The sequence below is a fragment of the Oncorhynchus clarkii genome, chromosome 3 (assembly GCF_045791955.1).
Source record: "Oncorhynchus clarkii lewisi isolate Uvic-CL-2024 chromosome 3, UVic_Ocla_1.0, whole genome shotgun sequence".
NCBI lineage: Eukaryota > Metazoa > Chordata > Actinopteri > Salmoniformes > Salmonidae > Oncorhynchus > Oncorhynchus clarkii.
Window position 1 is genome coordinate 19,541,265 of NC_092149.1, and position 13,099 is coordinate 19,554,363.

Below are 13,099 nucleotides of genomic sequence, written 5' to 3' on the forward strand. Positions count from 1 at the left end.
ATCAGGGCCCGGTCCAGGGTGAGCACTATGTCCTGCGCCTACGAATCGTTGAAGTAGAAATCTTCATCCAAATTGAGGTTAGTGATCACTGGTCTGATGGAAACATTCCGTACAAATGACGTAAATGTGGGTCGCTATTTTTCTGAATACATCACAGCCGTTCCTCTCCTGGCCTACCCTCTATTCCCTGTCATCGGGCCACAGCCACCACACTCCTGTCCCTAACCTCCCACCTCAAACTCCACCACCGCACCATCCTCCCAGAGGGGTTACCCAGCCATTAAAGGAGGGATGTTGCGGTACAGTGGTGGTCTGACACATGGGCTATTGTTTCTGTGGGAATATTGCCAGGCCAATCAATAATATAGCATTAGATGTCACGTATAAGCCATGAGTGGCTTAGGGGTGTGTGTGTGTGTGTGTGTGTGTGTGTGTGTGTGTGTGTGTGTGTGTGTGCGTGTATGTGTGTGTGTGTGTGTGTGTGTGTGTTTATGAACAGAAATGCATTCTCGGTACCACTTTACTGAGAGCACAGAGTTTGAGATCTGGAATGTGACAAGGAGAGACACCGGGGTCTACACTGTGAACTGTACCAACGAGGTGGGGTTTGACAATACCATCATCACTCTGGACGTACAGTGTAAGTCTGACCCACTGGCGTTGAATCTGGTTTGTCTACTCACCTCAACACTGTGTTAGCCCACTGAACTCAAGTCTAGGCATTAGCTCAGGGACTGAACACAAGTCTTCAGGACTTGGGCAAGGTTTCTCAGTCCTCACGCGAGTGTGGTTCATCAAGCTACTTACATTACATGCCAGTGTTGTATACCCAATACAACCCCAATCCTGTCACAACCTTGAACCAACCGACCGACACATCTCCATCCCTCTGCCTCCACTCTTAATGATGTAATAATAGCAGGTCTGAATGTTCCAGTAAAACCTACAGTGCAGAACGAGCCTAATGGACAGACAGCACAGCGCTGTCCTGATCCGATGGAACCTGACAGTTGAAGGTATCCATAATGTATAGAGGATTGTAATAGCTTTTATGGGTGGCACTGTAGCCCACTTAACAATGTTGTTCCTGGTTAAAATTAATGTGGTATGTGAGAAGGCCGTAAGTGTCTCTGGTGATTCCATCAGTGTGCTGTGTGTATGAACACAGACGGGGGCGTTGGGACACTAATGCCACTACTGTTATAAGTAGATGGTACCCACAGGAAGAGAAGAGCACACAGCCAGGTGGAAAGGGATTACACTACAGTATGTTGATGGAGTCATAGTGCTGCTGTATCCAGGACATAGTGACTGACTGACTGAATGAGGGAAAGTGGGCCATGATGACTGCACCCTCCCTGCCTCTGTCTCGCTCAAAGTTAAGGTAGGGGGCAGGCAGCATGCAATGAAGAACCTCCAGCGTGACGTGGCCCAATTTATGGACACTGAATTGGGCAGGGGTGTTGGACAGTAGGGGGTTGGGACAGATCCAAAATATACTGGGGTTAAATTGATTGGCAAATATTTAATGTAAAGTGGTCAGAAAGGTAATTAGTTACAGTATGTATAGGGTGTCTGTAGGATCAGTGATGCATAGAATAGAAAAGAGTGGAATATAATACAATATAATGGAATAGATTAGAATGGAATAAAATACAATATAATTAATATATTTGCAGAGAGAGTTGGGAGTTGGTGGGTGGTGAGTGACTGATTGTTCCCTAAGTTCCAAAGTAGTATTTTACTTTCATATTGTTTCTCTCGTCCTACTTTCTAATTGTCTACTCCCCAGATCCCCCTAGTGTGAAGATGGAGAATGACCCAGTGTATGTGCACGTGGGGGAGACAGCAGACCTGTTTTGTGTAGGAGATGCCAACCCCATCATCAACACTGACATGTTTTCCTTCCATGGCTGGTGAGAACCCCCATATGCCCATCTCATTTCACCTCTCCATTCTCCTGATTTGATTTCCCTTTATCTGGCCTCCTTTCTTTTATTTTACCATTTCTTGCCGTTTATCACTCCCCCTCTTAAATGCAGAGACGTGCCATATTTCACCGGCTCTAACTATCCTTCCGCCCCACCTCTCCCGGCTCCCGGCTCCACACTCGGCCCAAATCCAGAAAAATAGCTTTCATTACGGAGCGTCGACTAAAGGGCACATTTATCAACGTACGCTCTCTATCCTGTATCTAATGCTCTCTTTTTTCTCTCTTTTACTATTTTTCTCTCTCTTTCTCTTTCTCCGCTCCCCCTGGAGTACCTGTACTGATCTTGCACAGGAGGGGGTGGGGGTGTACGAAGGTATGCATGCTGTCCTCCTGTCTTCCTCTCAATTACCCCTCTCTCTGTCTTCCTCAGGGTGAGGGGGAGATGGAGGAGATGGGGGAGCAGATCCAGGATGAAGCCACTGGGCAGCTGACCATCCAAGGGGCGACTCGGGTCAACGCCGGTCGCTACCAGTGCACTGCCAAAAACAACATAGTGCCCCCTTCCAGCGTGGCAGACCAGCTGGTGGTGCGCTGTGGGTCTAACGAGCTCTACCAAGATCTATCAATCATGTCGTGTGAATACATCATGGGTGCAACGGAGTGAAAAAGCGTTGTGGGTGTCTTTGTTTGTGTGGCACCGTTAACTATTTCCATGCACATCTGTATGCATTTGCATGTATTTCATGTTTCTGTCTATCCATTTCTGTTTGTACATGTACAATATGAACATCTCTGATGTGTGTTTGTCCTTTCCTGTGTAGTTAAGCCGGAGCTCCAGAAGGGGGCTCAGTGGAATAAGGTGGCGAGCAGAGGGGATAGCACCAGAACAGCAGAGGTGGTGTGCCAGGGAGAGGGCATCCCGCAGCTCCGCTTCTCGTGCCTACCCTATAGCCATATTGTGTGTGTATGTGTGTGTGTGTGTGTGTGTGTGTGTGTGTGTGTGTGTGTGTGTGTGTGTGTGTGTGTGTGTGTGTGTGTGTGTGTACTGGCAGCTCTTGGCTGACTGACAGCTCTGGAGGCTCCTGGCTGGCTGACGGCTCTGGCGGCTCCTGGCTGACTGGTGGCTCTGGCGGCTCCTGGCTGACTGGCGGCTCTGGCGGCTCTGGCGGCTCCTGGCTGACTGGCGGCTCTCGCGGCTCAGGACAGACTGGTGGCTCTGGCGGCTCAGGACAGACTGGTAGCTCTGGCGGCTCAGGACAGACTGGCGGCTCTGGTGGCTCAGGACAGACTGGCGGCTCTGGCGGCTGAGGACAGACTGGCGGCTCTGGCGTCTCAGGACAGACTGGCGGCTCTGGCGGCTCAGGACAGACTGGCGGCTCTGGCGGCTCAGGACAGACGGGAGACTCTGGCGGCTCAGGACAGACGGGAGACTCTGGCGGCTCAGGACAGACGGGAGACTCTGGCGGCTCAGGACAGACGGGAGACTCTGGCGGCTCAGGACAGACGGGAGACTCTGGCAGCTCAGGACAGATGGGAGACTGACAGCGCTGAGCAGGAGGAAGGCTCTGGCAGCGCTGGACATACGGGAGTACCTGTCGGAAGAAGACGGAGAGACAGCCTGGTGCGGGGGGCTGCCACCGGAGGGCTGGTGCTTGCAGGTGACACCGGATAGACCGGACCGTGCAGGCACACTGGAGCTCTTGAGCACCGAGCCTGCCCAACCTTACCTGGTTGAATGCTCCCCATAGCCAGGCCAGTGTGGCGAGGTGGAATAGCCCGCACTGGGCTGTGCTGGCGAACCGGGGACACCATGCGTAATGCTAGTGCATGTACGCCGGCCCGGGGAGATGCACTGGAGACCAGATGTGTAGAGCCGGCTTCAGGGCACCTGGCTCGATGCCCACTCTAGCCCGGCCGATACGAGGAGCTGGAATGTACCGCACCGGGCTATGCACACGCACCGGGGACACCGTGCGCTCCACCGCATAACACGGTGCCTGCCCAGTCCCTCTCGCTCTCCGGTAAGCACGGGAAGTTGGTGCAGGTCTCCTACCTGAACTCGCCACACTCCCTGTGTGCCGCCCCAATAAATGTTTGGGGCTGCCTCTCGGGCTTCCAGCCACACTGCCGTGCTAGCTCCTCATAATGCCACCTCTCTGCTTTCGCTGCCTCCAGCTCTGCTTTGGGGAGGCAATTTTCTCCTGGCTGTTCCCAGGGTCCTTTACCGTCCAAAATCTCCTCCCATGTCCATTTCTCCAAATATCGCTGCCTCTCCTGCTGCTGCTGCTGCGGCCTGTTACCATGCTGCTTGGTCCTCGGTTGGTGGGTGTTTCTGTAGCGGCTGTCTTGGGTGGAAGAAGGAGAGGACCAAAGCGCAGCGTGTTTAGTGTTCATCTTTTTAATAAACAACTGAACACTTCAAAAATACAAAAACAACAAAGTGACAACCAAAACAGTTCTATCTGGTGCAGACATACAACGACTGAAAATAACCACCCACAAAACACAAAGGAAAACAGGCTACCTAAATATGGTTCTCAATCAGGGACAACGATAGACAGCTGCCTCTGATTGAGAACCATATCAGGCCAAACACAGAAATAGAAAATATAGAAAAACTAACATAGACTGCCCACCCCAACTCACGCCCTGACCATACTAAATAAAGACAAAACAAAGGAATAAAGGTCAGAACATGACACAACTGCTCATCACCAGTATGTGTGCGTGCGTGTGTGTAAGAGTGTGTGTGTGTGTGAATGGGTAAAAGGTCAGAGGTTAGGACATCAGGGCCCAGGGATGTTGCTATGATGTAAAACACGTACTTTACAGCCAACTGCTAGAGTCCCATTGGTCCTAATTTAGCTACGTCCTCTCATATAATACTGTTGGGCGTTTGTGTATGCGCTGCCTTGTCCACGATTTTATTAGTGTGGTAGGACCCTCCAGCTTATAGAGAAAATATTCAGTCTCTCTCGACAGTAGGAAGAACAAGTCCTCAGTGTCAGACACCCTTTAGCTATGTCATGTATATTGATATATCTCTCCTTCTTCCCCTGCCTATAGCTCTAATTCTCCTCTCTGTCCGATAACGCTGCAATAATGCGCTTTTCTCTCTCCACGCGCAAAGGCTGAGTCGCCCTCTAGCTCTCTAGCAAGCGTATTCCTATGCCGGCGATGTCAACACTGCCCCTGCTCCCAGCGAGCCCCCTGGCCTCCATTGAACACATTTAATGTTTACCATAAAAAGCGTGAAATACAATCCAATATCCACTGCTGCTTTTTTTCTCTCCCTCCGTTTTTTTTTTACTGCCTTGAATATTCATAATTAATCTGACGCAGCGATAATAAATGTTATATGCTTCCTTATCATCAGAAGGCCGGGAAAGGAAAGAAGGCTGTATTCTATCCCTGCCCGCCTCGCTGCCGCTGTTTGGATTAAAAAAAGACAGATCCAAATAAGACTGACCCCTCTAACCTCGTATCTTATGAGCGGAACTGATCATGGAAATGATTTACTCTGCAAACAGAGCTGCCTATATGCCTGCAAGCACAGCTTCTCTCTCTCATTCTAGTGCTGAACTCTCTCCTTCTCTTCTGCTCTCTTCCTCTGTCGTTCTCTCTTGTTTATCCTTACTATCCTCCTATTTCAACTACCCTTCTTTCTACCCCCCCTCTCTTTATCTCAGCTTCCATCTCTCTCTCTAACACACAGATCAACCAGATCCTCCCTCAGAGATCTGCCTGGTCAGCTTCACCCATGCCTCTGCAACTCTAGAATGGATCCCAGGCTTCGATGGGGGATTGGAGCAGAGATTCCATATCAGGTGATAGAGCATTGACTACAGTTTGACTGAAAATCATGTGTCAAATATTGTGATCTCTTCCTTGCATTCATAAGCAACCAACACATCCTTGATAGTCATATTAGGAACAGGTCATGATCAAGGGTCAATTCCATTTCACTCCTTTCAGGTTAGAGTCCATCCATGTACTGACTAAGATGCTGTTGATTGACAGCTACCGTTGGGAGCAAACATCTTCATTGTGACAGGCCTGTCCCCCGCCACTACATACAACTTTTCTGTCAACGCACTCAACTCCATGGGAGAGAGCGGCTACGCAGACAACAACTCAGTACACACCATCACCAGCGAGGGTCAGTCTAGAGCAAGTTCACAACATGACTTCTGGGTCCTAGCTAGGAGAGGGACAATGGTCGGACATTAGATGGTTTGGACTCCTGCCCAGCTGGTATTGAGATCATGTTATGTCTCTATGCCCCATTTGGTAGAACATTAATAATCTTGGCACTATATGGGGAATAGGATGTAATTTGACCTTTGACCCAGGTTTATCTTGCAGCGTTAGAACAGCATTGATGTTTTTTTCCCTGTCTTCCATGGTTCTTCTAACCAGAGTGGGAAGGAGCAATCCAGGAAGAAGATCCCTTTGGGGAGGGTAATTTAATTCAATTTTTGTTTGGACTGTGGAAAATGGCTATTTGCAAAGCAGCTAGCTTCATTTGGCTCTTTGAATAATCATGTGTGCTCTTTGAATAATGGTACTGTAGTTATGGCAGCCGTGGTCATAAATGCTACCTTCTTTCCTTGTTTTAGTCTTCTATCAATGAAGGAAGTGAGAGACCGGCTTTCATACTGATTATTATTATCCCTTAATACGTTTGACTCAATATGCAATAAATATATTTACCACAAAGAGTCAAAACTCAGAGTGAAGTTCAATTGTTTAATACCTAAGACGCAATAGCTGTAATAGGCGCCTGTCAAACGGTGCAGCCATATACGTGCCTTTTGAGTGGCGCAGCACTCTCTTATATCCAAGCAAAGCTCCCCCACCCATACAATGATATATCAGTAGTTTTCCACTCACATCACACAGCACTTTCCACTGAGCCTTTCACCCTGATTAAGGACATGGTCTTCTGCTAACCATGACCAAGGAGTTTCAATCATCTCAACCACTGCTGGCACAACTTCCTCTTATCTTGTTGCTGTTTAGGCCATTGAGAATACTTGTGGTTTCCAGTGACCGGAGCCCTAACAGACAGTTACTTAAAACTACACACTCCCTAATATCAACTAAACCTATTTCTCTACTTTTACCATCACCTTACAATAACAAAACGTTGTTCTACTTCCCCTTAATCACACAAAAGCTATTAATCACACAAACCACAATTATTTACAATCAAACAACCTGTTCCTGGTTCTTGCTTCCTTATGATGTCATCATGGTGGATCAACTCATTCCTGTTCTTGTTTCTCTTGTAAACCAGACACGAGAGGGTTGTCGCTGTATCAGACTGTGATCATGGCAGTGGTTGGTGGGGCTCCGCTGCTGGCTCTCAACTGGCTGGGCTGCTTTCTGTGTCTGAGGTGGAAGAAGAGGCGTGGCCAGACAGGTAACCGTGGCAATACCATGGTCAAGGTTGTGTGACTGTTTTCTTCTGTATCTCAGTCTCAGAAACCTCTGCCCAAGTTACCAAAGAGTTGAGCCTGAATCTTAATGCAACTCTCATGTATTTCTTTCTTTCTCTCTCCCGCGATTTCTCTATCTGTGTCCTCTTCTCTTCTCTTCCTACTTTCCCTCCAAACACACCCATCTGCCCCTCCCTCCCTCCGCAACCATCCTCCAAGGCTGTCACTTTTTCCCTCTATCTTTCCCTTTATCTAATTTATTTAATTTCTGTTTTCTCTCCCCTTCCCTCTCTCTCTCTCTCCCTCACTCCATCCCTCCCTCACTTCCTTTATCTCTCTATCCGTTTCCCTCCGTTTCGGTTCCCTACAACTGTCAGGTCGTCTATCTCACATACCTCTCATCTCACTCTCTCTTCTCCACCCCTCGTTCTCACCTACCATCAACTTCTCTATTTTTTTCATCCATCCTTCTCTGTCAGACCTCTTTTACTTCTTCAATAGAGCCCCTATCCCATTTCTAATCCCCACTCATTCATCCCGCACCCTCTCTCTCTCTCTCTCCCTCCCTCCCTCCCTCCCTCCCTCCCTCCCTCCCTCCCTCCCTCCCTCCCTCCCTCCCTCCCTCCCTCCCTCCCTCCCTCCCTCCCCCCCTCCCTCCCTCCCTCCCTCCCTCCCTCCCTCCCTTCTCCAGAGAGTAAAGGCAGTGTTTTAGATGGGAAGAAGAATGAAGGTAATGGGTGAGTCATCATCTTAGTCTGTCTCTGTGTCCAGGCTAATCAGCACCCAATCCAGTCCAGTGGGTACAGACAAATGACTCTACGTCCAATCCCCTCTCAGAGGCCTAAACCCTGCCCTACTGACAGACCACACCCAGGACCCACAACAGCAAAACTACAGGACCCTGCGATGGACAAAAGTCTCCTGGTTTGTATGTTGTAGTGTGTCAACAAAAGAGTAACGCAGACGCTCCTGTCAGTCTAAATTTGCAATTGGGGGGCAAAGCAGCAATGCAAATACAGGTGTCACTTCCAAAAATACTTCAAAGGCCATTGACAGTGCTATGCTCTTGTGTTCATGTCTTTGTATCTAGCTATTTTCTCCCTGAGGATTAAGAAAGAGTGACACACGAGTTGTGGGGTGGGTGATGAGATGGAGGGTGTTGATTGGATGACGTTGATATGCCTTCATTTAAAAATGGGAAAATAAATAAATAAACGATTGGGATAGGAGGATGTGGGTGGGCGGTCAGGGAGTTGGGATGTGATACTTTGTTTTCTAATAAATACATTGAAAAAAAGAATGGACGTTAAAGGCTTTGTTCTGTCTGTCATTTCCAGGTTCACTGTGTTCACTGCCAGCGGCTCCACCAGGTACGAGGTCAGAGGGCTGGTGAACCCTGCGGGTTCATCGACAGCGGGTCAGAACCAGACAGCAGCGTATATGGGTGCTATGCTGGGGTAAGAGGAGAGGGGGGGGGGGGGGGGGTGCGGAGAGGCTGGGGGAGGAAAGAGGGGGGAAAAAGGGGGATACTTCGTAAGTTGCACAACTGAGAAGAGGGAGTAAGGAGAGGAACGAGGGAGTACGGAGAGGAACAAGGGAGAAAGGGGGATGACAGAGGGGGAGATAATAGAGAGAGTGAAAAACACAGTAAAGTAGAGTGGTGGATGAAGGGGAGAGAAGAGGAAGTTGACAAAATAAAGAGACAGAGGGAGGGGCTTAGAGAGGAATAGGAGAAGAATAAAGTGAGAGAACAGGAGGGTGAGAGGTGAACAGAAAAGGAAGGATTAAGGAAGAGGGAGATCGGTCAGAAGAGAGGAAGTGGAGGAGTCAGGCATAACGAGGGAAACAGAGGAGAGATGAACGAATAAACACCTTTGGCTGTTCTCAGAGTAGGAAAGGGAGATCGATAGTCCACAATTAGCATTCAAAATACACTTCGATCCTGGGGAAATTGCACATTGTGAAAGGCCAACAAGGCTTTGAACCCTGCAGAAAAATGTTAAGTAGAATATAACAACACCGTCAGAAAGAGACTATTAGAATAGGCTCTAATGCAAGCAAATTCTCCTCAGAGATGTTAGCTAACCTTGAGTTATAAAACAATACATATAGTCTAGGCTACAAAATATACTGTTTGTCAGGTATCTCTCTACAGAGTCACCACGTACAGTACAGCATCTGTCTCTGTTATTCACCTATGGTCTTTGTCCTCCCAGGAGAGCTCCCACTACTACCCCACCAGTGACTACTGCCCCTCTCTCTACCCCCACCCCGAGGGAGCACAAGGGCAAGGTGAGTGAAATGAAAATACTACCTATGAATAATACATCACGAGCAAAGACAGAGACATTTCTCTGTTTAACTTACCTCTTTGGCTCTCTCTTTTTCAAGATGGCCGCCACAACCCACTGGAGGCCATAGGCCATGAGTATGAGGAGCTGAGAGACTGGGGTTGTCTCTCCCACTGCCTCCTTCCCAGTTTGACCCCTGATTACCAGAGCAGAGGCGAGAGTGGAGACCACCCCCACCCAGTTACCCTCAGGTCAGCACAACCCTACTGGGATAAAGTACTAGTTATTGATCCCCTGTGGGGTGATGACCCTTATAGTTTCACATATTGGACTAGATATGTTTTATCACCTTGGGTTTTTTCCAAATAACATAGAGATTGGATGGGAAGTTTCGCATCAAAATTATTTCAAGTTAGGATTTGGCCTACAGTGCTATATAGTACTGTCATGTCTCTCACCTTCTTGACACAGCTTTCTTCTCCAACAGGGAAGTGGGAGGGACATGATTGCCCTGCAGCAGCCAATCAGAAGGAAGAATCCGGTGGATGAGCGATGCCCAGCGACTATGATTTACCTTTTGAGCTCAGAGGACAGTTAGTTTAGGAAGCTTAGGCCTTGATTCCAGAATGTGGACAATACCTCAGACTCAAATACAAACTCTTAGTGCTGTGTTGGTATTGAGTACAATATGAATAGGAAGCCTTCCAACTGTTACTACCAAATGGTACAGTATTTACAGTAGGTGATATTGTGGGACAGTCAATCAATACAAATTAGGCCTACCATCGATCCAAAGACCTCAAAGATATAAAATGTAAAAGATGAAGCAACAAAACATGCAGAGTTTTTCGTACAGATTTTCTAGTAACAGTTGATTATACTCTACTGTACAAATAAAATGGATAATCTAGGCCTAGGCCCAACTGATACACAACTCCAACATGCCTCCAGTGTTTTATACAGATCCAAAATATTTCTCCAACCAGAGCCTTTACTGGAAATGTCACTCCAGCAAGATGAGAGATGAAGAGGAAGAGACAAAGTCAGAGAAGATCAAGTTCTCAGTCCCGTGGGGCCACAGGTTTCCCTCCCTCCTCCCCAGACCATCTTCCTACCCCAATGCCCCACTTCCTTCTCCTCCTCTCTCCCACCTTCTTCCCTCCCACTCCGCTCTTCTCTCCCACTCTCCTCCCTCCCACTTCCCTTTAGCCCAGTCAGTACTACATCCTACAGAGCCTGCACTCAGACAGGCAGAAAGACAGACAGGTAGACAGTGACACAGACAGTCAAGGTAGACAGTCAGACATCCGCTGGCACTTTTGGGCCATATGTGAAGCAGGACTCGCAGTGTCGCCCAAGCGGAAACCATCTCCATACGCCTGCTTGCCGTGGGCACCTTGCCCTTTTGAACAACCTGCCTGTCTGTGACACACGTCCTTCACAGCAGCAGACGAAGCCTGGGATTATTACAACACATGGTCACTGCCCAAGCCTCCTCCATCTCCCTTCCCCTCAACCTCCCCCTTTCCCTCCCTCTCCCCCCTCCTCTGAAACAAAGAGACCGTGAGTCCTCCCGGTGCGCCCCTCCAGCCCTGGGGTGAGCCTCTGAAGGTCGGGGATGAAGGCAGTAATTGAGCATGGTAATGTGTTGTGAGGGTAAAACCACCACACTGTATCTACATGCTGCCTCCCTCCCGCTAATCCTGTTGTCTTTCACATTTCAGTTTCAACTCATCATTCTAGAGAGAGAACATGCAGGCCATTAGTCCTACTGTGCGACGAGAAAGAGAGCGAGAGAGAGAGGAAGGGAGGAAGGCAGAGAGAGAGGTTAAGCGAGTGGAGAGAGAGAGTATGAGAGATAGATGTAATTTAAGATCTATGTAGAAAGTCTACCCTCAGATAGCCCTCTAACTTGGTTTTATTGTGCAGATCTGTAGTTAGTTCAAGGTAGTTTAAGTTCATTGCAGGATATTGCTCCCTGGTCTGTACAGATCGAACTGATATGAACATTTTGACAATGTACCTGGTTACAAAGACTTGGTGGTGTTGTTCAGGTGAGGGTTCAGACTAGGAATCTGAATCACGCAACATTGTCCTGAGAAAATAGCATCTACACATGCACACACAGGGCTGTTCTTCCTCCTACTTCCCATAATATCTGTGTGTGTGCGTGTGTGTGCATGTGGGGGGGGGGGGGGGGGGGGTATATGTGCGTGCGTGCGTGCATATGTGTGTGTGCGTGTCCCAGGACGTCAAAGAACAACACTACTTCCTCATAGCCCTCTGATAATTGCTCAAAACTCACATTGAACACCCACGCACATACTTACACACTCAAAAACATACAATATAATACACACAGAAACGACCAATCAACACCTTACTTCCTCATTCTCCCTTCAGCTTGATTTTTAATACGGTCACATGAGTGCACACACACACACACACACACACACACACGCACGCACGCACGCAGGCAGGCAGGCAGGCAGGTAGGCAGACAGACAGACAGAGTCGAAAACGTAGTCTTTATTCCAAGGGGGAAAATAGAATAACCACTGGTTCTATTTTAATGAGGATCATTCTGCCTGCTTTAAGACCTATTCTATTTCTGGAGGAAGTCTCCCATGAGATCTCAGATATTATTTATTATTACTACTCTGTATTGGGAACATTCTCACCAAATTGGTCTGAAAACATAATATTTACAGTTAGGGTCTATTTGAGATCATGTGGGGAGAACAAGTATATGATACACTGACAATTTTGCAGGTTTTCCTACTTACAAAGCATGTAGAGGTCTGTAATTTTTTATCATAGGTACACTTCAACTGTGAGAGACGGAATCTAAAACAAAAATCCAGGAAATCACATTGTATGATTTTTAAGTAATTAATTAGCATTTTATTGCATGACATAAGTATTTGATCACCTACCAAACAGTAAGAATTACGGCTCTCACAGACCTGTTAGTTTTTCTTTAAGAAGCCCTCCTGTTCTCCACTCATTACCTGTATTAACTGCACCTCTTTGAACTCGTTACCTGTATAAAAGACACCTGTCCATACACTCAATCAAACAGACTCCAACCTTTCCACAATGGCCAAGACCAGAGCACTGTGTAAGGGATGGGCTACAGGACAATAGGCAAGCAGCTTGGTGAGAAGGCAACAACTGCTGGCGCAATTATTAGAAAATAGAAGAAGTTCAAGATGACGGTCAATCACCCTCGGTCTGGGACTCCATGCAAGATCTCACCTCGTGGGGCATCAATGATCAAGGTGAGGGATCAGCCCAGAACTACACGGCAGGACCTGGTCAATGACCTGAAGAGAACTGGGACCACAATCTCAAAGAAAACCATTAGTAACACACTACGCCGTCATGGATTAAAGTCCTGCAGCGCACGCAAGGTCCCCCTGCTCAAGCCAGCG

The 13,099-nt window shown here is 48.0% G+C and overlaps 1 pseudogene; it reads left to right on the forward strand.

The window, feature by feature from the left end:
• Positions 1-10,509, forward strand: part of LOC139385093 (nephrin-like) — a 66,987-nt pseudogene extending 56,478 nt beyond the window's left edge.
• Positions 10,510-13,099: the final 2,590 nt, after the last annotated feature.